The sequence below is a fragment of the Phyllostomus discolor genome, chromosome 2, assembly GCF_004126475.2.
Source record: "Phyllostomus discolor isolate MPI-MPIP mPhyDis1 chromosome 2, mPhyDis1.pri.v3, whole genome shotgun sequence".
In the NCBI taxonomy this organism is placed as follows: Eukaryota; Metazoa; Chordata; class Mammalia; order Chiroptera; family Phyllostomidae; genus Phyllostomus; species Phyllostomus discolor.
Genome location: NC_040904.2, coordinates 177,600,663 through 177,627,533, shown reverse-complemented (window position 1 = coordinate 177,627,533; position 26,871 = coordinate 177,600,663).

The following is a 26,871-nucleotide window of genomic DNA, read 5'->3' as shown; positions in this document are numbered from 1 at the left end:
ATGACACCCTGAAACACATCTTGTCACCTCACAATCCAGTTAGACACTCCTGGGAAGCCACAGCTTCAGCAGCATGTGCCAGCCCACTAAGCCCCACTATAAAGACTGCAGCATCCCTAGAGCAGAGACAGAGAGGAAAACAGTGTCAGAGGTGCTAACGATGTCAGACTGAAAACCAATTATCATGCAAGTGACACACTGAGAAGAGCTATTGATCTGGCCTCTTCAGGCACCTCTGTCCATTCAGTTACCAGCACTAAAATCAGGCACTTACCCTGGGTCCCATTTTTTCTGGGTCCACTCAGAGGATGAGGTCCGATTTCTGAAAAACAAGGTGCCAGCAACAAACCACTACATAGCTACGTGAGGCATACACTGTGATTCAGTTAGCCAATGCCACCAGTTCAACAACTGACTGTTTTATTCAATGCACAAAATTGTTTTCACTGCCACCTATTTGTCCGTTACTGTGCAAGGAGGTTTAGATCTGAGGGAGAGTCAAGACAGCTGGAAACTGCACACACGGGCAGAGAACTAAGTGCCATGGGAAGACACTGAAGAAAGGGAGTGACTTAGACTGAAGATCTGGGAAGGTTTCATGGAAGGTTTCCAGCTGTGACTTAGGGACAGACGAAGAGGATTTCAAACAACAGAAGTCAAGGAAACATGCAATCAAGGCTGAAAAGAAAAAGGTGCATTCCAGGCAAAGTAAGCAAGAGGAACAAAGGAACAGGGCTGTGCAACAATAGGGGGTGTTTCTGAAAGACGAATCATGAAGTGACAAGAGAATCAAGTGGATGAAAGGAGTGAGGGAGGGTTACAAGAGACAAAGCTGGAAGGGAAGTTGGGGCCACACTGTGAAAAGTTTTGAACACTTTCTCAGACACATGAAATTAATTGTATTTTTTAAAAAGTGCTAAATGGTGAGGTGTGGCAACTACAAAAAGACCAACTCAAGATAATAGAAAGATGCGTGCAAATGGGAAAAAAATATTTATGCTTCAAATTGCAACCTACTGCCACCAGGGAGAACTTCGCATGCCCCCCTCTGCACCAGCACCACCAGCAGGGTGGGGACTGGGTCCGCCATAATCACTGCCGCATCCCAGCTCTTCTGGGTGCTGACATGCAGTGTGGACCTGAATACTTGCAAAGACAAGGAGTAAATGAATTTTCCCCTGTCTACCCAATTTGAAAATTGTTTCTTTTGTTTGTATCACAACATACTGCTTGGTCCTATAACCATTTATATGCTTCTGTGTTTTTCTCTGACATGTGAGCAATTTATGGGCAGGAGCCAGCTGTGGCTACTCACATACTGCTGACACCCAGTGGAGTACCTTGTAGATAGAAGTTACTCATTATTTGTTGAGTATTTAAATAACATGGGCCCTGGCTAGCGTGGCTCAGTAGATTGAGTACCAGACTGCAAACCAAAGGGTAGTCCATTTGATTCCCAGTCAGGGCACATGCCTGGGTTGCAGGTCAGGTCCCTCGTAGGGAGCATTTGAGAGGAAACCACACATTGATGCTTCTCTCACTCTCTTTCTCCCTCTCTTTCCCTGTCCAAAAATAAATAAAATCTTTAAAAAATAAAATTAAATAAATAAATAACATGGACGATAAAATGGTTTAATTATATCACATCACCATGCTAATCTAAACCAAAAAGAAAACTACCTAATCTGCTCTGCACTTCTAGGGGTGTATCCACAGGAAATGAAAGTGAAATCACTATGTTGAAGACACAGCTGCACCCCCATGTTCACTGCAGCGTTACTTATCCTACCAAAGACATGGAAACACCCTAAGTGTCCGTCAATGAATGAATGAATGGATAAAGCAAATGTGATATAAATTCAAATAGAATCATGTTAATCCATAAAAAAATGAAACCCTGCCATTTGTGACAACATAGATGGACCTTGAGGACATTACACGAAGTGAAATAAGTCAGAGAGAGAAAGACAAATACTGAATGATCACACTTGCATGTGGAATCTGAAACAAAAAACAAAAAACTGAACTCATAATACAAAGAACACATTTGTGGTTGCCAGAGATGAGTGTGGGAAATGAGCAACATTTGTGGAAGTGGTCAAAAGGTACAAACTTCTAGTTATAAGAGAAATAATTCCTCTGTATGTCATGTATAGCATGGTGACTATAAGTACCAGTACTGTAATATATATTGGAAAGTTGCTAGAAAAGTAGATCTTAAAATTCTCATCAGCAAATAAATTGTAACTACATGAGATAACAGATATTAAATAAATTGTGACAATCATTTCACAATATACATATATCAAATCATTATGTTACATAACGCTGTATGCCAATATATCTCAATAAAATTTGAAAAATGATAGATTTGCCATCATTGCTGATATCATTTATGATCTTAGTTTTTAATCTACTTAAATGAGTCCCATTTTTCACTTTCTAGTGTAAATTGATTCTTCAAACAAATGTTTTCACCTCCTTCCCACACTCCTCCCAACTTCCATGAATGCAAATGGCCTTCTCCAACATCTCTCCCTAAATAAACATCCAACTCTCCAACTGCTTTGCTCTTCTATCCTATTTCCATGGCTTCTTTTCAATTAGTGCCAACATATGCTGAAACCTTTTTAAAAGGTCATTTTACTAATAGGATATTTGCCTTTCTTAGTCGCCAACCTCAGTTCGATCAGCCTGTGATCATATTGCCCAAGTCTCATACAGTCTGATGCACTCCCTCTCTGCAAGCTTTGAACTGGGAGGTACAGCCCCACTCACTTGTTCTTTCTTCCGGTAACTATCCTCACACCAGTATTAGCATGGATTTTTAACAGGGCTAAAAACAAGTTACTTGCTAAAGGTGTAATCCTTCTACCTATGGGCTCTACTTTTTAAAAAGGGAAGACGCTGCCTACAGAGCTGTCACAGGACATTCTACACAATTTAAATTATGGATGTTTGTTTTTTTTTCTCATGTGTTTCCTAAAATAATTTTTAAAACTATGTATTCAATTTCATCTTGTAAAATCAATACCTAAATTTTTTCATCATAATTTTAATTCATTGAAAGGATGTTGTTTCCAGTGTACCCTAAGTGCTCACATTATAAAAGTGGTGTCACTGGTTCACATGAACATCATGGTGTCCATGTGCAATGACAACTGAAACCCATGATCTTCTCCTAACACAAATGTCAGCAACCTCATTTTATGTTCTTTTTCTCTCCTGAAACTTACTTTTCCATTCCATTTCCCCTTCAGTATTTTTTCTTACTGTAACTTCTTACTGTAACATACTTTCATGCTTTAAATTCTTTTGTTGATTGTCCTACTTCTCTTCTATGAAATATGCACACAAATTTAAATTTTTCCTTTTGACCATAAGGCTTTATAAGTGTCACTGTTTTGGATGAAGTTGTCATTACATTATTATCAATACACAAGCAACATACCATAAATATGTTATAATCTTTATAAATAAGTATTCAATGTAAAACATGTACCTTTTAACAAGACAACTTGGCTATTTTGAGTGTTCTGGGTTTGATTTTGTTTGCTACTTCTTGTCTCTGAAGTCACTGTTACTTTTGCTAGAAGGAGAGAGCATGCAGCATCAACTTCTAGTTTTTGTCTCTGTGGATTGTTCACATGGACTAGTGAAAGTAGGAGGAGTCGTACCCTAAGGAATGACTTAATTCTTTGAATTCTTCCCATGTTATATGCCAAAAATTATATAATGGTCTGTGTTCAAAAATATATTTGTTAAATTACCAGGTAACAGCTCAATACAGCCCCACTCCATTTTACTGAAAGTAAATGATTGGAATCCACCTTACTTTCAAAATGACTTGGTATTCTGTTCTTAGAGTCACTCGCTTTCCAAACTCTGGAAAGGACATTAAAAAGCTTTACTTAACAAATATTATTGCTTACATCTGTTACTCTTTTACATAAAAGCACCTTATTTAACCAACGTATTCGGAAAGGGTGGGGGAATGTCTCTAAGTCTCTCCTGAGGAATACACTGTCTGTAGCTTCCAAGGCTGTTTGCTATTCAAACATTCCCTTTGCTCAGAAGGTTCAGATTCTGCTGAAATATGTGTCTCCCAAACATGTGCTTTGAATATATTTTCATCAAAGCCTTGGAGCTGTCAGTTAGTTTAAGCAATTAATGGAAAATACTCACCATACAATTTAACAAGCAAAGTCATTCTTCATTATCAAATCAATTGGCCAACTAAGACTTCTTCTTGTGAGAAAGGAAAGCTGACTTCAGTTTTTAAATTCAAATAAAAGTATTTTCAGTAATCCCTGTAACAGCCAACTCCCTTCTGAATTCATTCGTGCCAACACTGACGCGGGTCAAAACACAGACATACCCCCTTTACGGTGCTTCACTTTATCGTGATTCACAGGTGCGGCAGTTTTTACAAATCAAAGGCAAATCCTCCACCAGCAAAATCATTATGACTCACTTCACTGCGGTGGTCTGGAAGTGAGCCCACCATGTCTCTGAGGTATGCCTGGATCCTATTTCTAGTGCCATACTTTACCCTTTACAGAAACAAGAATCTAGCACAGAAAACATGAAGGTCTTATTGGGCTGCTGGTGCTTAATAAAAGGTTGGTGCCTACACCATTTCAAAGTGTGTGCTTGTCTGAAGCCTCCACAGTTTCTACACTTGTGGCACAGTACCACTCTAGGTAGAGGCATGTCTTATATTTTAAACTGAGAGCAAAGCACCTGTGGAAGAGTTAAGAGGAAGAACTAGTCCAATGTCACTATTGCATGCCCATGTTCAGGCAATTGTAGGGAAATGGACATTAAGGCACTGGAAATATGTACTTTTACAGTGGTATCCCATGTGTCCCTTGCAAAGTCTTTATGTTCTCTCAATAACACATATACCCCAGCTGGGTTAGTGTAAATTGGCTGTGGATACTGTGACATAAAGTAGTCTCATAACACTATCTTGGTGTGTGACTTTCTAGACAAGTAAATCACATAATTCTGTCTTTCCTTTTGAAGAATGCCATGCTTATTTTCTCTAGTGATTACAGAGCATTCACAGCTCTGCATTAAAAATACTATAAATATAAGGGAAGGGTGAGGAAAATGCATAAATTTAAGAACAGGAATAATAACTCATCATGATAGACAACTCAAAGGATGCTTAGTGCTTAAAATACCAAAAATTTGAAGTTTCTGCAATAAAAACTGTGGCCCTTGTTCTTACTTATAATGATAATGGTGGTTAATTAGAAAAGCAGTTGCTCCTTGGAGTACAATAAAGGCAATTTTGAACACTAATAAAGGGAAGCTGTCAAGTAGATCCAGCTAATGATTTATTAAAAATAAAGAAACTAGTCTAGTGGAGTGTTTGTTCCCTGCTCATCACATATTATTTCAATTCAAGTGGAACATTTGACTTTGGGTGGGGGGGGAGATCAATTTAGCTTTTACTGTATTTTTAGTCTATTATTCCATATTCCAGTTATGCTTACCACTTCAGTACGAACAGAGTGATATCATTAAACAAAAGCCCACGGTCCTTGCAGCCAGTTTTGTCACAGGTGTGTATCAACACAAGACTCACTCAGCAGTGTAAAGTGATGTTTGCTGCACAAAAATATGTTAGCTAAACACAGAATATGTGATTCTTGCGTTCAAAGAATTCCATACAATACCATAGGGAATGCAGAGGGAATCTGTTCTTCATAAAGACAGAGCTATTCAATTAATAAGTTAAAATTATTCCCAACACCTGTTATTCTATATATTCGAATAAATATCAATTTTTTGTCCTAAACCAAATTGTAGGAAATAACTGCAAATGCAGTACAATGCTATTTCAAGAAATTTTGAGTTCAGATAAACAGCAAGTGGCAGATGCTGACCCAGTTCCCCCTACTCATAATGCACTCCCAGCCCTCCTACTCCTGAGCTCACGCGGTCAGGATCCTTCCAACTGCTAAATCTTCAAATGACAAGTCCGGCAGTGCTTCTGGGTCAGAGTCACAATGACCAGAGATAAGGCAGAAATCACTGAGCTTGTCCTTCTACAATGTACCTATATCTTGCAGCCTTTCAGGGCTGAAGAGGTTCACTCAAGATTTGGGCAGACAGTAGAAAATTCATGAGTTGTAGAGACATCTGACACACCTTTATTCAATGGTGGGGTAATCCACACACGCCGAAAACCACATGTCACACCATGTGTCACGCTGCATGTCATGCCTGAAGGAAGTCCCAACTCCCTGATATACTGAATTTATACAAAGCCGACAGGGTGCCAAGCTATTCTACAACGACATGTGATTCCGCAAATGTGGACCCATACAAGGTTATGGGAATACTGCTTCTCTTAGTTGCCCCGACATCTGGGTGAGGGAGTCTGAGTGACTCCATTTACTCGACAAACTGTAACAGGGACAAACCAGGCAGGAATGTGTCACACAGGGTACCACAAGGAATCAACTTTCCAAATTAGATAGTGTGCATCTGTACACACTCTCTAATTACCACCTCACAAGGGAATCCTTGGGCCATCAAAAGACTCATCAGTAGGTGCTGCTGAGATTTAGAAGGTTCAGCAAAACCATAACTATTTGGAATTTATTTATAAATCCCCACTAACCTGAGTGTCTGGATTTTAAGATTATAAATATACTAAGGGAAAACAGAAAAAGAGGAGAAACCTATTGTTCACTCTTTAAAAAAAAAATCCTGAGATAGAAATGTTGAACAGACAAACTTCTAAAGGTTGTCTTAGATTTTTTTTTTAAACAGGCTATAAATCCCCAACTAAGAAATGCACATGCAGATGAGGAAGGGGAAGGGGGCAGGGAGGAGAGCATAGACACTCTCATCCACTACCAGCTGAGCTATCAAAGGCCCCACTCACAGACACTCTCATCAAAGCTGTCTATACTGTCTACACTCCAAACCATTTTACCAAAGCAATGGTCACATGTCTTTATTCTCATGCCCTTGACATGCTTCTCTTATGCCGTCATTTCCTCTGTGCCAAATGATTTAAGAATGGGGAAGTCTGGAGTTTACATATGGCATATCTTATTCTAAATACCTAATATGTGAATAACTTGTAACCTGCAGAATTTTTAACATCCCAGATTATAGTTTAGCCAATCAACTTAATGAGAATAAAAGAGACCTTGGTCATCTGCTTCATTTCCATTCCCACTGAATAAACTAAAGCAATCATGTGTCCACTAAGGACCAGAAAACTTAAATGTTGGCTAGAATCTAATGCCAATGTTCTACCAAACTGACCAAATTATATGTTGGCTTTCTTAAGAGTTTGCACATAAGAGGGTGAAAGGTGAACTAGATGAAAGCCCAGTAAGGTAGACTTCATAGGATTTGCAAAGAGCAGGGACTGACGGCCCATGTCATCTTAAATGGAAGCCTCCAGTGTGTGAGTGAAGGGATTCAGAACTGGCCTCTCCATTTTGGCCACTTTAGCATGTGCATTATTTTGAGCCAAAGGTAATTGAGACCCTGCAGGCTTGAGAGAAACTTTTACCTCTCCCTTTAAAAATTTAAAGGGGGCCTTTCCCATTAGAGTTATCACTAGAAATAACTTTTTTCGTACCTAGCTATAGGAAGGGGCAAACTTCTAATTAATGAACATCTGCTCTTCTTATCATCCTGCCAATGACCTCCCTCCCCCAAGGTGCTTTACTTACCTCATCCTGATCTCAGAATGTCATATATACCTCACTGTAACTTTCTGTCTCTGAACCTCTCATGCATGTGTGACCTCTGACTCTCACATATATAGGGGTCCCATATACACATATGTAATTATATTTGGTTATTCTTTGTTAAGCTGTTTCATGTAGATTTAATTATTAGACCAGCTAGAAGAGCCCAGCAGGGCAGAGGAAAGGTTCTTCCCTGACCCTAAATGGGTGTGTGCATACATGCACATGAGTATATGGATGTGAATACATGGATACAAGGGATATAAGTGTATGTGCCCATATGCACAAATGGTGAGTGGGCCTAATGGAGCGCTACTGCACACACACGCGCACATACATTGTGTAGCAAATTTTCCTTGTTTCTCCTTTTTCTTACCCCATACATTAATGCTTCATCAGATTCTTTTAACTTCTCCAAACCAAAGCATGTCTCCAGTTGGTCTACTTCTCACCATCTCTACTACTGCCACCTGGTTGAAGCCGCCACCACCTCACACCTGGACCTAGTAAACACCACCTACCCAAAAGAGACAACAATCGAAATAGGCATTTTGATTCTTACTCCATATAATCTATTTTGATTCTCACTCCCTACAATCTCTTTTTCACGAAAAGCCAGAATGAGCTTTTAAAATATAAAGTAGATCACTGCATTCTTCTGCTTAAAATCTTCCAGCTGACAACCAAATGAAAACTCCCTGTCAGGGGTGACAAAGCTCCCTGTCTGGCTCCCACCTCAATACCTTTGAACAACCACACCCTTTCCCTGAATGGCACCCCACACACTGACACTTCTTATCCTTCAGTTTGAACATCGCCCTGCAGAGGCCTTCTCCCACCACTCCCCCTTAAGTAGTCATCCTCACGTCACCCTACTCTGTCTGTATGGCCCTCTGTTAGACGAGACCCAGTGAGGACACCGAAGCCACACTAAATATTTTAAGAGACAATTTCATATTATGTTAACCAGTTATGAAGTTGTTAACTAGGTAATTGGAAAGAAAAAAAGATATATGTGAAACTAATACAAAATAACACTGACTGTAAACTGTTATTGAAAATAATTTTCAGTAGGGGAGACTGAGTTGGAAGAAAAGGAGTTCAAAGAGACTAGCCAACTATAGCCCAAAAGTATAAAAACTGCTCTTTTTTATCTTTTATTTTTAAAGTATGTAGAAATACTTCATAACAGTGAATTATATAGAGAATAATATTATAAACCTATATATACCCCTATAACCAATGTAAGAAATAAAATACTATTTTTTACTGTTTATGCTGTTGTTACAGTTTTCCAGGGGGTTCCTCCCCATCTTCTGGGTTCATTTTGCCTGCCGCCTGAGAAAAGATGTTTCTTAATACCAGAGATCAGTGAAAAGGAAAGGAATTTATTTTTTATTTGAAATAACACAAACTAAAGTTCCCACAAATGTACACAGTCCTCCCAGCACCCTCCAAGTGGCAAAAGGAAACACTTTCAAAGCCTCGTGGTCCTGACTCTCACCCAAGCTTCATGGTACCAACCAAGACACCAAAGCCACATGGTCCTAAACAGATGTGTGGTCCCAAAAAGAGAGACACCCAATGGCTGCTGTGCCTCCGTTTAAATCCCAGCACCAATCTTCCTCTGCTGCCCCATTTCCAGCTCCTCTCACAATTGGCCACAGCTGCCTGCATTCTGGGGGGGTGTGCCCCTGTGGCGTGGAGCCAATTATCTCTTGCTCAGGGTCCAAGCTCTTTTGAACCCTGTTGCAGATCCCTATTTGGGGTTCCCCTCTTGGCTGCACCCTGTTACACTGTTACAGTTCTCCCAGTTTACCCCCTTCACCCCCCCTCTGCCCAGTCAGCCCCCCACTTCCATAGTCAATTCCCTCGCTATGTTTCATGTTCACGGCCCTTCACGTATGTTCTTTGACTAATCCCTTCACCCTCTTTCAAATAGTCCCCACCTCCCTCCTCCCCTCTTACCAGTGCCAGTCTATTCCATGATTCTATGCCTCTGGGTCTATTAAAAAGAGAAAACAAGCAAACAAACAAACAAACAAAAAAAAAACCACTAAGGTATCAACTACTAGAAGCAGATTCCAACCCTAGGGCTGGAGAAACAAATGAAAGGGGTTGGAATTGTTCAAAAGCAGCAGCTCAGAGCAGGGACCTGGCAGAGCCGAGATTAAGATCTCAGGGGAAACGGCTGTGACTGTGATTCGGCTGCTGTGACTGTGATTCGGCTGCTGCTACAGAGAGGCGCTGTTGCTGCGGTCAGAAGCCTGCTGGGTGCCTGACAACCGCAGACACCGTCTGCAGACGGGAAGGCAAGGCAGCCGGCAGGAAAGAACAAGTCCCTTCTCCTCGCCCCTCCCCAACTTTGCAGGCTCCCCCTCTCCTCCCTCCATTGGCAGATCAAAGTAGGGATCCAGCTGGCAAAGCAAAAGTGTAGTTTACACAAACCCATCCTCCGCAACACACAGATGAGTAGAGAAAGGTTCGGAGGCCAAAGAAAAGAGCTTGATAACTGGCACAGGCACTTATCATTTTTATTTTTCTTATTTATTCATTTATACATTTGTTTGTTGTTATCCTTTCTCTGTTCTTGAGTCATATGAAAATGTCATTTCTGAAATTCAAAAACTTCTTAAATTTTAGGAACTTCGTAGTGTTCAACTATGAAGTTCCTATGGACAGGAACTTAATCTGCCTTGCTCAATAGTTTATGTCCAACACCAAACTCCATGTCCATTAAATGTATGTGAATTAATAAATTACTGAATTGCTGGTGAAGTTTTTAACATTAAAACATAAAGGATATAATTTCATCTTTCTTTGATAATCATGTTTCTTTGAAAATATATTTCAAAATCTTGACTCATTCATTATTACTATACTCTGATACAGTTGAAAGTTAAAAGATGTATAGAATTAACAGAATGCCAAATAATACAAAGTTGATAGCATAACATTCACAGTTCAAAGGGTACTAACCTGGAGAGACACATATAAAATACTTCCTTGAGGTCCGGTGTATCAGCCTTAGAGTTGAACTATTAATACTTTTGCAAGCAGCCAACCTCAACCTAATTTATGGAAAAGCAGTGAAAACCCTCCTGGAAGCTCCTCCCTGTTTCAATTGCAGATGCCACTTAGCCAAATTAAAGCTCTCTCAACCTTTTACTGTCAAAATAAATGACAAATTCAGGGTTTTCCATTCAAAGTTGATTTCACTGCATGCTCACTCACATTTCACAGGCATGGAAGGCCTTGAATTATTCATTCACCTCTGTTTAAATACAAACCAAAAGAAAGATGAATTTACCTTTAGTAAAGGGGAGTGTAAACCGTTTCCCCTACTGTTCCATCCCACAAGGCCAACAGGATTCCAACGTTAACTACCCTTGAGGAGGCCACTTGGCTGCTGGCTAAGAGCAGGGAATTAGGAGCCAGACTATCAGGTGAGGGGCATTTCTGACTCTGATCCTGCTTAGTTGTGTCACTTGAGCACGTCACTTAACCTTTCTCTGCCTCAGTTTCCTCGTGTGTTTACTTTAAACAATAATAGAATATAATTTGTAGGGTAACTGTGAGCATTAAGTTGAGTTAATACAAGTAAAATACTTCAGACTCTAAGCACTACATATACCCCATGGTTCTTAAGTTTCTGAGTATCTGAGACTTCCCTGAAGTGCATCCCGCACTGCAGATTCCCTAAACCCAATGCCACAAATCCTAATTCACGACATCTGGAGGGGGGCCCAGAGATCTCCCTACTTACTAAGCACCTCAGTTCCAAGTGGGCAGTTCCAAGACATGAAGAAACACAGGTTCACAAACATTAGAGCAAAGTAAAGAGAGAGGGTCAATGGCCACACTCCCAGCCAAACCCAGCTTTCTCTAGTAACTAAACACATTCACTACCATTTAAGCTAAAATTCCAGCAAGAAAAATATATATATAATCATATATATAATTAGTTATATATATAATCTGTTTCCAGAGTCTGAAATGACGGTTCTACAACACTTTTTGAATGAGTTTCCACAACCCAGCACTAAACACACCCCACATTCTCCTGTCTTCCTCTAAGGCGCTGGTCTTTTTTCTTCCCCGTCTCTTGCCATCATCACAGCTCTCAGATGCTTGTAAGTGATTTCCGTAGTCTCCTTAGATCATTCAACCAATACAAACATCTGGTTCTTCTTGTTTTTCGTCTGAGGAGAGCCTCTCTGGCCCTTAATCATTTTGATTGCCCTTCTGCATTCCCCCCAGGAATCTGTACCAGGAACAAATGAGCAAACCATCATCACTTCGTGTATCTGAAGTGCCAGTGGATACGACTCTCAGGCACCAATGTGAGCATACACAGCTTTAAAGAAAAGGGGTAGGGGGAGCATGGGGAAAGGGAGAAGCAAGCTGGTCGAGAGGAGCCCATGCTCAGGGGCAGTTACTGCCACTACTGTCACCTTAGTATTTACAGTAACAATTGCACCAAAGAAGAGGTGTGGAAACCAAGTGCAAGAAAGATCACTAACTGCATGTAGAAGACGGCAAGTCCCAGAAAAAAAAGACAGAGTGGGGCAAATAAACCCTCAGAAAAGGAAGTCAGCAAGTAATACAAATTACATCAAAAAAACATTAAGAATTCTCTTTAAAAGTGATTGCAGGGTTAGTGGCTTTTAGCAAAGGTTTTTCTTTCTCTTAAAGGTCTGTGATTGGTAGAAAGCTGATGAGAGCAGGGATTCACGTTAACTGCTTTGAGGAGAAGCTATTTTCAGGTCTTTGTGCTCAATTTAATCCAAGAAGGAAAAAAATTCCATGGCTTCCTGCCTGTTAATTGAGAGAAAGAAGAAGAAAAAAATGACCCTTTCTGGGAAAGCAGGTTACCAACACAGCAGGAATTTAGCTCTGACTTAGACAGGTAGGAAGAGAACTCCCTGTAGTTCTGGGTTTCCCCTTAGGGTATTTACAGACTTTAGGGCAGGGTCCACCAGCAGTCCTGCTTCAGTGTGCTGTCCAGGAGAAAGTGGACCTCCACGAGGAGCCAAAGCCGGAGCAGGTTCTAGCTGAAAGCCACAAGTGCCCTCCAGAAAATCAGAACTGCTCCTTCACTCCCCAGTAACCAGGACCTCTAGTGTGTCCAGAGACATCCTCGTTAGGAAAGGGGACCAAGGAAACTTTATCTGCAGAAAGAAAGAATAATAAAGAAAGGAAAGAGAGAAAGAAAGGAGAGGGAAGGGAAAGGGAAGGGGGGAGAAAGAGGGGAAGGAAAGAAGGAAGGAAGGAAGGAAGGAAGGAAGGAAGGAAGGAAGGAAGGAAGGAAGGAAGGAAGGAAGGAAGGAAGGAAGGAAGGAAGGAAGGGAGGGAGGGAAGGGAGGGAAGGAGGGAGTGGGGAGGGAGGGGGAAAGAAGAGGCAACCTTATTATCTGGAAAAGTTCCTAAATACTCACAAAAGCAATCATTCGTTCACTAACATGTATTGAGCACTGTGGTGCAGGGCTGCCTTGCCAAGCTATGATCACTTCCCCAACCCACATTTTTCTTTCGCTCCCCTAACGGGGCTGAGGAGGTAGGGCTGGCCAGGGGTGCAGGCTTACCTGCGGTAGACTCAAACCCCGCATCCCTCCCTCAGAGAGAAAACTGGGTGCACCCCAGACAACAGCAGCTGTGGTGCTGGGGACACGTTCTCTCGCACACCCCACCCACGCTCACATCCGGTTGCCCTCTCTGCATCCCTTTCCTGGGCCTTTCTGTCACCCACCCGGCACTGGAGACCACAGGGGAACAGAGCTTCCCAAGCCCCTTTCTGAAAACCACGAGAAAGACCATGTGCTCCCTGCCCATCCAGCCCCATTTGTCTCCAGAGGCTCCAGCTTCAATTTTTCGTTTGGGTCTCCACACTGAATTGGCTTCTGAAACATATCTCCCCATTTTATTTCTTACTTAAGCCCTTGAGTCAATCTGGGAGATGCAGGGCAATTTCCTCTTCCTTCTCCAAATGGTTCCCTTGGGACTGATTATTATTTTCTGGGCTTTGCAGGTGTTTGAACTACCCCTGCTAACCATACCCCAAGAACTGTGTAAGTCATCTGGCTTTGGCTCCTAATCATCCCTGTCTCCTTCAAAGGTCGTTTTTCTTCTTAAAGCACAATTTATAATCTGTCAATAACTAGATATCCCCCAGGGCCGCTCACTAGATATGTCTCTGTGTTTGATAGTTGGTTAACCCTCTCAGGTCCCTCCTAGAGGACCTCTGTTGCGTGTGAGTAGTGGTGGGCCTCTGTGGGGCCTTCCAGACCCTCCTTCGGAACTGCAGGACTTACCCCCAGGTCCCGGAGTGCTGCAGGCAGGCAGGCCATCCTCAGGCGTTGGTTCTCTGCAGAATCGCCTTGGCTGTAAAGAATCATCACCATCAAGGTCATCTCCCCCTGCCAGGAGGAGCACGTGTGCAATGACTGACGGAATCAGGGTTCTGAAGGCCAGCGTGACCCCCCTTGCCCTAACTAGGGACAACTCTGCGGGACCATTTCAGCTTCAGTTCTCCCCAAGGGGCCTTCAGTGAAGCCACATCATGGTGCAGCGGCCCCCTTTCCCCAATCCCAATTTCTATCCTGAGAGCATTCCCAAGACAATTTGTGCACCTCTCAGGATTCGCTCCCACTTTACCTCTGGCCTCTAAGTCTGGAGACCTTGGTAAGACACATGCCCTCCTGAGGGTAGCAGGGAAATTCTACAAAGGTTAGGAGACCTGTCTTATCAATGAAGCATTTGGATATCAAGTAGCAGAACAGTCCCTCCAAAGTAAAAGACAAATCACAGTATCTTGCACGCTCCACCTCTCAAAAAGGAAGCACAGTGCTCGGTAGGCCTCTGCCAGTTCTGGAGGCAGCATAAGCCACACCTAGGAATACTAGTCGGGCTCAGACCCCGGGGGCCCAAAGTCTGCCAGCTCAGAGAGCCCAGAAGCAGGCAAAAACTGTGTAGCAGGTCCAAGCTGTGGTGCGAGCTGCCCTCCCCCGGGCCGTGCATCTGGACAGACTCTACGTTAAATATGTCAGTGGTGACAAAAGACACTATGTGAAGAGTCTGGCGAGTCCCTGGGGGAGAATCAGTGCAGACCCTAGGGTTCTAGGGCAAGGTCATGCCATCTGCAGTGCTAAGTTACACTGAAAAACAGCTCCTGGTGTGCTGCTGGGCTTGGTAGAGATACACTGATGAACCCGTGGAGTACCGAGTGACAGGGACTACAGTGATCCAGATTCTACCAGGCCCAGCTAGTCGTAAAGCTGAGTGCACATGAAGGCATTCTGACATGTGAGGGATGTGGCCCATCTGTACAAGGAAGGCTGGAGGTGGCAGAGCTGGCTTGTGCTACCTCCCAATGAAATGTCCAGGAATTTTGCTAGCTAATTATTAAATAAAACCATTATTAAAAATTAAATTATATAAAACAAATAAAATGTATTTAAAACAAAGGCAAGAAATACTCAAATCTTATTAATTCCTAATTATTTTACTATATTATACCATTACCTATGCTCTTGGAATTATGTGTGTCCTGTATGTCCAGATGGTGGAAACACTCTGTAATCGTGTGCTACAGCACATCTTCTCACAACCCCACACTCAGTGACATCATGTCAATCATTTTAAATCAGCCACCGAGGAAGTACTTACCCCATGTAACTTGGCAACGCTGCAAATGAGAGCTTAAGCTATTGTTTTATTGTTTACATAGAATGTAAGAAGAAAAAATCTTAATATAGACTAAGTATGTAAGTGGATCATTTCTACAATCATCACATTGTGAATAGCACAAAAAATGAGGAAATACTATTTTCATATTAGAAAATTGCTGTCCTACAGAGGGCCCAGAGACATATGAAAAGATACTCAGCATCACTAGCCATCAGAGAGATGCAAATTAAAACCACAATGAGATACCACTTCATACCCATCAGAATGGCCATCATAAACAAAACAACAAACAAGTGTTGGAGAGGATGCAGAGAAAAGGGAACCCTAGTGCAGGATTGGTGGGAATGCAGACCGGTGCAGCCACTGCGGAAAACAGTATGGGGAGGGGGAGCCTTGGTGGGGTGAAAATGGAGACAATTGTACTGGAACGACAATTTAAAAAATAATAGAACAATAAATTTATAACAAAAAAAGAAAACTGTTGTCCCATTCAACCAATAAATCAGTGACAAAGGAGTCAAATTCTAAAGTAAGTAAAGGAAATAAAAATTTTAATCGATGTTCATGTCAGAACTATATTCATTTGTCAACTGCAAGCATAGGTTGGCTATAGATGCAAGAATTTGACAAAAATCAACAAGAGCATTCTGTAAGAATCATTTGGCTATATGGAATTTAAAGAGTGTTGTTTATTTTATTATTCTTGAAAATTGGGTACAACACATTCTTCATAGCAGTAAAATTTATCATAAATAATTTATGTATATTTCTTTAAACTATTTCCTTAACCCAAAATTCATGTGTTGAAACCTAATCTCCAAGGTGACGGTATTTGGAGGTGGGACCTTTAAAAGGTGAGTAGGTGGTAAGGATGGAGCCCTCATGAATGACATTAATGCCTTTATAAAAGACACCTCAGAGAGCTCTCTCACCCCTTTTACCATGTGAGGACACAGCGAGAAGGTGGCCATCTATAAACCAGGAAGTGGACCCTAATCAGACACCAGATCTGCTGGCACCCTAAGTTTAAGATTCCCAGTCTTCGGAACTGTGAAAATAAATCTCTGTTGTTCATAAACCACCAGTCTATGGTACTCTGTTGTAGCTACTGGAATTCACTAAGACACGTACGTACACATACTCTTCCTCAGAGCCAGTGTCACAGACCTCTAGAAGGAGCACAGACCTCTGTGTCATCCACCAACTGTGCACCAGCACTGCACCTCCATCTCCCCCAGTGGCCACATGGGAGATTCATCTGAGGATCTGACAGAAGAGGGAAAACCCAGAGCGTGGTTCCTTTTGAAGGTGCTTTGTAGACAGGTATAAGCGTAACTGTGCCACTCAGGAATCGTTATAAATGCACCCAACAGCTTGGGCTCCAACTAATGAAAGCTGATCTAGCTACAGGTGGCAAGTCTACTACATCAGGCCCCTTCTATCCTGGAAGGGCTGTTGGTTTATTTTCACAGGAATAGACAACTCTTCACCGTGTGTATTTGCCTTTGCTGCCCACTAAACTTCAGCCAGTACCACTATCCAGGAACTGCAGGACGCCAGATTCCACACAACACAGCACCCAGCCAGGAGTCACACTTCACAGTGGTGCACTGGTTGTATCCCGTGCCGCACTCCCCAGAAGTAGCCACTCTGATCGAGTATTCTATTATCCCGTGGAAAGTACAACTGAACTACCAGGTTGGGGAGAATTCCCCTCAAGTATGAAGTGCTATCCTCCAGAGACTGTCCTAACAGGAAGAATACCTGCATTCAGGAAACAAAGACTGGAAGCAAGGATGACTCCAATTGCCATGACTCCCCATCCCCTTGGGAGTATTATGCTTCCTGTTCCCCGAAACCCTGGGCTCTACATGCTTAAAGGTTTTTGTCTTCTTCAGAGGATGAAGCAAGGGGCCCATTGACCTGTGACTGCTGAGAGCACCTTGGACTTCTTGTGCCCAGGGATTGTCAGGTGAGGAATAAGCCAGCCTCTTGGCAGGGATAACTGACCCTGGTCAGGAAGACGAGGCAAGGCTGCTCTTACATAATGAGGCAGAGTGGAATGTGTGACTAAGTCAGGAGATGCACCCGGTGACTTTTGGTATTTCCTTGTCCAAATGTGACTGTAAATGTCATTCATCATGATGCTGGCCTAAGAAGGAAATGGTTATCAAGGGCTTACACATCTCAAAAAAGAGGGTTTGAGTCACATCCCCTTTGTAAATGAAAAATGTTTCTTTTTCCACACTCTACTCTCCACTTGTGACCACCAGATGCATGTGGGTTTTACCCGCACCAAGCAATTCTTCAACACCAGCCGGGTATCCTATAATATACCTCAATCCTGACACTATCTACCTAGAGACAGCATCAAATCCCACAAATTAAGGGCTTAGTCCCACAAGACTGCCTCCCCTTCAGAAGCCAACACAAAGTCCAGGTTGTCATCACCTGTGCTTCTGACTTACTGGCTACAAATGGGAGGTTCCCACAATCCCTTCCTTGGGTTTAATAATTTGCTAGGCTGACTCACAGAACTCAGGAAAACAGTTTACATACTAGATTACTGATTTAATATAAAAGAATACAACTCAGAAGAGCAAGATATGGTAGAAGGAGCATGGAGTTTCTATGCCTTCTCCAGGCACACCTGACTCCCAGCTCCTACATGAGTTTGCCAATCAAAAGCTCTCTGAACTTCAATTAGGGTTTTTTGACAGAGGTTTCATTGCACTGACATGACTAACTTATCAGCCATCGGTCATCATCTCAACCTTCTACCCCATCTCCCCTCTCTGGAGGTCAAGAGAGTGGAGATGGAACTCCAGGCCCTCTAATCATGTGACTGGTTTCCCGGGCAACCGGCCCCCCACCATCCATTGGGGCTTTCTAAAACTCACCTTATCAACCTAAACCAAAGTGGTTGAAATTCACTTATATATGGAATCTAAAGAACAGGATAAACGAACAAAATAGAAAAAGACCGATGGTTGCAAGGAGGAAGGGCATTGGGAGTCTGGGTAAAAAATGTCAAGGGATTAAGAAGTACAAATTGGCAGTTACAAAATAGTCACCAGATGTAAAGTACAGCATAGGGAATATAGTCAATAATATTGTAACAACTATGTATGAGGCCAGGTGGGTACTGGAAATATCAGGGGGATCATTTTGTAAAGTATATGATTGTCTGACCGCCATGCTATACAACTGAAACTAACACAAAGTAATATTGAATGCAAACTGTAACGGAAAAATAAAACTTTTTTTAAAAAGAAAGAGGCTTGTTTTGAATAACAAACGACAGCCTTTTCTCCTTTATAGCTCTTATCACTTAGGGGATTCCAAGGATTTTAGAAGCTCTGTTCTGGAAAAAGACCAACTATATATATTTTTTTATTATAAGTCACAATATCACACAGTTTTAAAACACCAAGGCCTGTAGCAGTGAAGGGAGAAGAGAGATGAAGTTGGAGTGGATAATGGAGGAGTTAAGACAGTGAGTACCAACTGCAGCATTAAAAACAACCGCAAAAGTGAAAGCTGTTTATCCCACACACATTCCACTGCCTCTCCCTTATAAGAACACATTTAATTGCATTTAGAGCTCACCCAGATAATCTAGAATTATTTCTTCTTCCCTAGATCTTTAACTTAATCACATCTGCAAAACCCCTTTGTCCAAATAAGATAACATTAACAGTTTCCAGGGATATCTTTGGGGGCCATAATTAAACCTGCTTCCAGGGACTAACTCTGTGAGCAGGCTCTTGACAAGAATATCCAGATAGCTGTCAAACTCTTTCACATCACTTCTAATTCTAAAATTCTATCATTCTATAAAAATTGGTATCTGTAGGGTAAGTGGAGGCAGTCTGGCTTCCTCACCCAGGTGTCTGGTAACTGAGGGAAGCAGTGTTCCTATAGCCTTGGAGGCGCCTGATAACCAGTATTCTGGGCCTTGAGACCAGGTTCGATAAACTGTTCCCATAACATGAAGTGGGCTCACATGCACAGAGTTATGTTATGTTATGTTATGGCAGTTTTCCAGCTTTTTTCCCCCTCTAGTATTTAAACAGGTAGGGACTCCCTGCTGGGTTTGATGATGAGAGAGACACACGCAAGGAGACAGGTGCCACGATGGGTGCCACAATGGAGAGCAAGGGCCACGACACGTGCCACGCAGAGACATGTAGGAGGACATGCGGATTGCAGCGTGCGTGGCTCACCCACCTGTGATCAAAGGCATGCCAGACATCCCAACGGCTCCGTGAATATTGTTCCATCTGCATGAATACCATGGACCTGCCCGGCCTTGAAGGGTGGCAACACGGTATCCTTAGAGTTAGATACTATAGGAACAATTTGCTATCAAAGTCATTATTATTTGGGAGGTAACTTGGAAAGTTTTAACAACAAGGTTTATTGTTAAAAACTGAGGTGAGGAAAAGAAATGAGAAGATGGAAATAAAAATGTAGGCCTTGAGAATGAGAAAGGTAACAGGGAATCAGGGGAGTAAGAAAAAGGACACATGGGTAATATGAAAAATTGTTTATACAGTAAGCTGAGGGCTAAAGTTTCCTAAGGTGGTAACTGTGAATAAATTTATTTCCCAGTGGAAAGTCTTAAAATCATCACTTCAGTAAATACTAAGTAGCTGGGCAAATTGAATCTACCTGTGTTATGCCACAGGACCACAAACATTCCACTGATACCAATTAGCCCACTCAAAAGGAATGCTCAGCTTTATATGATAGAAAAAGCAAATAACAAATTATATAAGATTTTTTCTTAATTCAGGAATGCTGAAAAGCAAATCTCTCCCTATCTGTCTACCTATGTCTCTATCTCTATTTCTATCTCTTGTTACACCACGGACTGAGGAAAGGAACCCATGCAAGAGATTACATAGGCATCTCCACCTAGGCAATGGAAATCTGGGGTCTGTGTTTTCTAACCGCTGGCCCTGGGTTCTCCCTCAGGGCCCAGTAAACTGGAAGAGCATATTTGCAAGTGCTCATCTGAGTAGACTCCTCCGAGGTATCCTAATCAAACTGTCACAGCCCAAGAAGTGCCTCACTTCCTCCCAGAGAGCAGTTCAAGCATTAGATCATTAGGGAATGTTAGATCTAGTAATTCAGAAAATACACCTGGTAAGATGGTTATTAAATAAGGTATTATTCATTAGATTGCTTTAATCTCTCCCATTATATGGCGACAAGGAACTGAAAATGGTTTAGCCCATATATCCATTTAATCTAATTTGTAACATAAAGCATCAAATGTCATTCCACTTTTCAGTGCAAGCATTTCAGTGCAAAGCTTTGGGCTGAACACTGGACCAATCAACAGAGGAGGAGCCACACCTAAAGTTGCTTAAATTTAATCTAAAATTAGAAACACACTGGTGTGCAAAAAAAGGTCTGTGGTTCAGTGCAAATGGCATTGACCTTGGAGATGAGGGACCCAGGCTCTGTTTCTGGAACTAGCGCTGAGGAACTCTCACCTCCCCCACCCCTGTGACTCCATTTCTAAATGTGTAAATGAGAGAAAATGATGGGACAGCTTCTAAGATCTCTTTCAGTTCAAAGATTAAATGGTTCTGTTCTGTATGTCAACCAAATGCTCTAGATTAATCAGAAAAGACGTAGTGGCAATACTGGCAGCTAACTTTCATTGAGTTTTTACTACATGCCAGGCATTGAGCTAAAAATCTTTACAAGCTTTGAGCCATTTAAGCCTTAAAACAGCTACTTAGAGTGGGTAATATTATTATATTTTGTTGTCAATGGAAGAACGTCCAGCCTAAGAAAAAACCTTATAAGTATTTGTTTGAACAAAAATGATGATGATTGCCAACAAAAAAAATTCTTTGGAGAATGGCAGTTTTGCAGCTTACTTGCTAGATTAGAATCAAAGCAGGAGATGTAAGGAGGGGTACATGAAATCCATTGGGGGTAGATTCAAGAGGTGGAAGAAAGCAAATCAGGAAAATCTCAAAGATTGGATAAAAAGCAAAACGTGGAGATACATCCTTCTTTTACACAGGCCGGTGCAGGACACTCAGCAGTTTCGGCACATAGAGATGGTGGGTGGGCAAGAAGACAAGGATGAGGGTTCTGTTGTCTCCTGCTCTGGTGCCCAATGTTGTGCCCCCAAGGGGTCAGGGGAAAAAGAAACGCTCTGACATTTCAAAGGTATTTATTGTAGATGCACAAAGACAATAGACCATTTAAAAGGTAAATACTGACCTTTGTCGAAGACGCTCCAGGCTAGAATGTGACTACTCACCATGACCCACTTTTAGTTTGGACTTTTAGGCTTGTACCGCCTGTGTGTGCTCCTGTGTGGTTATTTTTGGTCTCTAGCTTTGTAAGGCCCTCCACCTCTATGGCCCTCCATTCCCTGAGCTTGGCAGGTTTATTATGTGGCCCCTTTTTGTCCACATTTTTTAGGAATTGGAAAAAACAAATATATAAAGGTTTTCAACACACGCAGCTACACTGATGGGTCCCATAGCTAGAAGTGGTCATTCAAGTGGGGTTTAAAGGTAAAAGAACTGGTAGAAAATTTAGGGACAATGAGTTTCTGGCAAGTGGGAGGGATATAAACCTCCTAAATAGATTGCAAAACCATGTTTTTCACTCCATCTCCACAGCCAAGACCCCGCTTCAAGCCGTCGTCATCACCCCCCAGGACTCCTGCGCAGGCTCGGACAGACCGCTCCGCAACTCTCTCCGCACTCCCTGCCCCTGATCTGGGGTGATCTTTCCAAAACACTAATCTGACATTGCGGTTCCCCAATAAATACTTGCTGAATAAATCTATAAAATTAATAGATCATTAATGCTTTTTTTAAAAATAAGAACTGATTGTTGATGAAAAGAAAGTAGCGATGGTCCCAAAGGCAGGTGGAAGAATGTAGATTGATTTAGTAAAACAAAGGGAGCCCCTGCAGACTCCCAACCCGGGAAGTGACAGGAGAAAAGCCATTTGAGGAAATTAGTGCTACCAGTGGGTGTGGGGCACACTGAAAAAAGAAGGAAGACAGGTCAAGTTGCTGTGGGACAGTAGTCATGACAACATAGCCCCAATTTTTTCAAGCTCTTCTATATTTATAATGTTTCTAAACCCCAAATTTGTAACTAGAAATCCTTCTTAGCAACAAAAATAACTTTAAAGAAAAAGTTGTTATCAAACTGATAGTGCATTGGTGGTGAACATCTTAAATCAATCTGTTTCTAATATTTTCTATATAAGATCACACCCAACATTTTATTTTTATATTATACATATTCTTGGAGTAAACATTTGTTGGATTAATTCAAACATTCAATTCTCCGGCCCCACCTATATTTTAACCTCCATAATATTATAGTAATACCAATGTGAATGATAACTTTATTTTATGTTTTAAAATAATATGAACACATAAAACATATATATTCTCTTAGTTCCTAACCTGTTCATTCCAAGAAGAACATTAACATGTTTTCTTCATTTTTTATCTCTATTCTAGGTCATTACAAAAACACAAACATTACTTGAATCTTGCACTGAACCAGGCAATCTGTACACTTACCAATATGTGTTACTTTGGTTCAGTGAATTTCATGTCAATTCTTTTTCTGCTGCGTTTAATTTCTCAATGTGATTAATAATCAAACTTGTCTTGGTCTCCCAACAATTGCCTTGAGAATCTGTAATACTAGACTTATTCAATTACTATAAGGATAAAACCAAGATGCAATTTTCAATGTAAATATTGCCCTTACAATATACAAATACTTATCATCAGCTGTTTTAATCAATTTCTTAAATTTTCACACAGAAGTGTTCTATGTAGTAACCATTAACTTTTAAAAATAAAATATTATATGTGAAAAGTATCAGACTAATAAAATTTGCAAATTCTTTTTAGCTAAAGACAGCATCATGATAGAAATCTGTCCTCCCACTTCAAATGTCTTCTATATTCTACCTCAGAAACACCAGGAATGATTTTCCCTGCGGGTGGGAATATTATTAGGATTGCAATAATAAAGTAATTCATAAAGCGAATGTCATAAGTAAATTGACATCATGTTATTCCAATAATTGATGTGAGAAACCACTGAAATTTTCCCCTCCTTGAATTCTCTTACCAAACATCCACTGGAATTCATTTATCTGAATCTTCAGACATAGGTGTGTGTGAAACATGAATGCCGTTCTGGAGCGAGCAATATTCAAAACCTATCCCCTACTGCAGCCTTCCCCAGTTGGTCCTCGCTCAGGCACACCTTGGCTCAGCTGGGCCCCCTCTGCCTCCAGCTCTGCATTCCAAATACACCAAAAACCTGACCAATTCCTCCTACTTGCCAGGGCCTTTCTCACTTCCAGGTCGGCAAACATGTTGTTCACACGCGAACACCCTTAGTCCTTTTTCTGGCTGGGCTAATATTACTTGTCCCTCAAGTCCCTTCTTAAAGGTTACTTCTTCGGCTAGGTCTTAGTTTCCCCTAAGACTAGATTTGGCTCCCCTGAATATATGTTCTCATGGCTCCCAATCTTAGCATCACAAGGATTCATTGATGTTTGCTTCCTCCTTTAGACTGTAAGCTCCTTAAGAGCTGATAGTCATTAGGTGCTCAATAAGACTTGATTTGCAGGGCTAGTTTCAGGATTAAATGAGATAAGGTATAATATGCAGAATTACATAAAGTAAGGGTTTACTCATTAAAACCTATTTTATTTTTTTAACTTTTATTTGAAGTCTTACTATTTTTTAAGATTTTATTTATTTATTTTTAGACAGAGGGGAAGGGAGGGAAAAAGGGAGAGAAACATCAATGTGTGGTTGCCTCTTGTGCTCCCCACACTGGGGAACCTGGCCTGCAACCCAGGCATGTGCCCTGACTGACAATTGAACTAGCAACCCTCTGCTTCATAGTCTGGCATTCAATCCACTGAGCCACACCAGCTAGGGCCCTATATTTTTATTATAGCAGTTTACATGTTTGGTGCCAAAATGTTAATACAATAGCAAATCTAAAAAGCCACTAAAACCAAACAAAAGTCACTTCAAAGTACCCCAGCTTAGGAAGAATTTCATAACATCTAAGACCATATCCCTAGAAATTCATCAAAGCCAAGCTCAGTTGCCATGGTATTCATTTGATCCAATGTTTGCAGCCCCAGTTGCCTTGTAAGAACACTTTAAAAAGCATAACTTACTAGACATTTCCACCTTTAAGTTAAAAATAGTAAGAAATATGATCAAAACAAGATTAATGCATTAAAGATAATTCTGAAATAATTGGTATGTTTCACAGGATAAAACAAATACAGGGTGGGGAAAAATAGGTTAACAGTTGTGAATATGCAAAACAAAGTTCATTCTTTTATTATTTATTAATCATTGTATTATTTTCTATACAAACAACTATAAGCCTACATTTGCCCCACCTTGTAAGTTAACTACATCAGTGTAGATAGAAAAGAGGATTTTCGGCATGGGAAGACTCAGGTTATTAACAGCAATAAAGTGGAACCCACCACTAACAAACATAATGGTGTGGATGGATCTCAAAAGCATAATGCAAAGTGAGAAAAGATACAGAGTACACGGGACATAATTCCATTTGTATGACATCCCAGATGAGACGAAACTAATCTATGGTGACAGAAAGCTGACCCATGGTGACAAGGGACAGGACAGTGGAACAGACTGTAAACAAGCACAAGGGAACGTTTGGGGCTTATACAAATGTTTTCTATCTTCGTTGGCGTGGAGTTTACATGAGATTACGCATTTGTCAAACTTACTGAACTGTTCAAACAGGAACATTTTATCATATGTCAATAATACAACAAAAAATTAAAAATCATATTACCAAGACACTTTAGGTGCTGAAAGAATTAGAAAGATACTACCACTTGTGTGTTTAAAAGCATAGAGGCAGTAGTAACTTGTAGCTTTCAAATGTTCAAATCCGTTACTGTAGGAAGTTTTGTGTGTGTGTGTCAGTGTGTGTATGTGTGCATGTGTGTGTTTCAGTTTGCTGCTGTCTCTGAACTGCAAAACACCCTGCGTCTTACTAATCATTAAAAACATATTAACTCAACTAGGGCAACGTGAGTGTGAGGCTGCACTCTTAGCCACGGTGCTGTACTCCCCGGCCTTCTAGGTCCGAATGCTCAGTTACACAGGTGTGAGCGGATGTTGCTCTCCTGAGGGAGCCCATGTCCTATCTCACATGTAGATCACAGAAACTCACAGGAGCTCGTATCCTGTAGGTATAGGTGACTTTCCATATAGTCTTTCCTGTACACCACGTAAAAAAATAGATACAGTACACAGAAAATATAGTAATACCTCCATAAAAGCTGGGGAATGTTTCCAAGCTTTTGGGCCCCAAGCCCTTCTTTGAGACCACACATGACAGCTGTCCCAACCTGTCTGCTCAACAAGAGTGATGGGGACCGTGGCACAACACACACTGGATTCTAAATGGTGTTGGTCTTCCTAGTCACTTCCCCTCAAGGGCAGGGGCAGCAGACATTTAAAAAGCAGTAAGAAAGTCCTAGTTCTGTTGAGAGAACCATTGCAAGACAGAAATTCCTTTTAGCCCCATGTGATAAAAATCAGATGGAATGTTTTCCTACTTATGTCAATAGAATTTCCACTGGAATTAATGACTGGGGGAGTAAAACAGGTAAGAGTTACACAGAAGTTTGGCTTTGTTGGAACTGAGATACGGCCAGAGGGTCATAACCCACCCAGCGCCTTACTCAAAGCCTGTTCCGGAGGTTCCTGGTACAAACTGGAGGACCCAATAATAATAGTAATAATAATCTCAGAAGAAAGCAGGTAGGTTACTTTGCTGACTTAGTTCCAGTCACTGGAAGAGGCACAAACCTTCAGGGTGCTTTTACACGTATCTGGTTTGCTTAGGAAATCTAAAGCTATTTGAATCTCACTGAGCTCTTTCCCCTCCCCACCCCCTTTCTTAACACTAGAAAACTTGATCTGAAAGCGAAAGAAGAGTGCATTTGAAGCTTAGTTGAAATGTAGCTGCAGGAAAATTATTCAACATAAGAGAAAAAGCCTCTAAAATACTCTTAAGCTTTCATATTGTTTCTTAGTGTTAAATTTTAAGATGTTGTTTCATTGTCTTCATGAAAGCTATAGTCATACTTTGAGTCAAAACAGGTATTTTTCAAGGTCTTGGATTCTTAAAGTTTCCAAAACATTTTTTAAATACTCCAATTGAGAGAAATTTAGCAGGAATTCTGTGTCTGCTGGTGTGTGGCTCAGTAACCCTGAGCTGGCCACTCAGCCTCTCCAAATGTAAGTGCTTTTATGAAGAAATAGACCTGACACATTCAGGGCCATGCGATATGGATTTTAAATAGCAAATAAAAATATCCATGATTTTACATACATTATCTCTCTTAATCTTCAAAACAACTATGGGG